This window comes from Micropterus dolomieu, unplaced genomic scaffold (genome assembly GCF_021292245.1).
Source record: "Micropterus dolomieu isolate WLL.071019.BEF.003 ecotype Adirondacks unplaced genomic scaffold, ASM2129224v1 scaffold_127, whole genome shotgun sequence".
In the NCBI taxonomy this organism is placed as follows: domain Eukaryota; kingdom Metazoa; phylum Chordata; class Actinopteri; order Centrarchiformes; family Centrarchidae; genus Micropterus; species Micropterus dolomieu.
The window spans coordinates 5,180-6,416 of NW_025744121.1; the positions used below are offsets into that span (position 1 = coordinate 5,180).

Below are 1,237 nucleotides of genomic sequence, written 5' to 3' on the forward strand. Positions count from 1 at the left end.
TGATAGCCGATGGCGAAAACCATTTGATTAGCGTCCTTGGAGAGCGGAATGAGGTATGAAAGAAAATGTGTCTAGTGTATTATTATCAGAAGGGATTTTGTTTAAGGAAAGGAGAATGTCATTACTTCATTTGTTTATGGGTTAATTGCACATGTCGTCAATATAAAAGCAATATTATTTCTGTGAACAATTATAATATATTGTATTTCATTTAAAGGCATGTGATATTTATTTGTCAAAAAGGCTTAAAAACATTTCATTTCATATTCATATTGGTTGTTAGTTAAAATGATTTGTATTGTGTGTAAACATGATTAATATGTGAACACAAGTTATGTGCAAATTATTTGTGAAGCTACATAGAAGCCTTTTGTGTTTCTTCTGTTTTATTCTGTAGTTTTCACGGTGTTCATGGTGCATGGTGCACGTTGAGAGGAATAATAAATCGACACCCGTTTGAAACTCTCTGCGTCTTGATCAATAAATCCAAGGGGCCGCTACAATAACTAATGCACAATTTCCTCCTAAGTCCGTGTGTGAAGTATAATTCATCTGCAGTTGTTCACATTGTATGATGAAAAGAGCCAGTTTAGGGGGTATTTCCTAATTTCATTGTCCTACTTGCGCTAATGCAAATGTTTATTGAACAGAGTTAATTTTTCCAGAGCCGATGCTGCCTAAACGATGTTAGCTCTATGCTGTGTTATTGTCGCATTGAATGAAGACGTGCAATGCAATTTAGCTCACCAAAGCGTTGGCTTGTTCCATCATACAATGCGAACAACTGCAGATGAATTATACGTAACTACAGTGAGCAGCTGTTTTAGGAAATTACTGAGCTTTTAAACATAAAACTATATCGGTCAGACGTTTCTAAAGATTTACCTCTTCAGTAGGAACCAATGGGATCAGAGCTGAGAGCCACAGACAGGAAGTCAGAAAGCATTGAGTGACTAAGGCTACAGTCACTTGTGGTTAGGGGTGTTAATCTATGTCGATGACTCTCACATGTTGTCCAACGATTCCACAGAATTTGAGTCTGTTAAGTTTAAGCATTGAGCTGTGGTGGTTAGGTTTAGAACAAACTAAGAAGTGTATACTGAAGGTGAGGAAAGGATCGGGCAGGCGGCACTGATCGGGCACCTCAAGGTTCCTAACTGAGTGAAATGAACCGGAGGTGTTTAAGTGGTAGCCGTGATAAGAGCTCTCTAAATGCTAAGTAAAGGCCCTTAAATGC

The 1,237-nt window shown here is 38.0% G+C and overlaps 1 long non-coding RNA gene across 1 annotated transcript; it reads left to right on the top strand.

Moving 5' to 3' along the window:
• Positions 1-11: 11 nt before the first annotated feature.
• LOC123967195 lies at positions 12-500 on the top strand. The gene is made up of 2 exons (XR_006824205.1): positions 12-53; positions 398-500. It is a non-coding gene; the product is annotated as an uncharacterized LOC123967195 (long non-coding RNA).
• Positions 501-1,237: the final 737 nt, after the last annotated feature.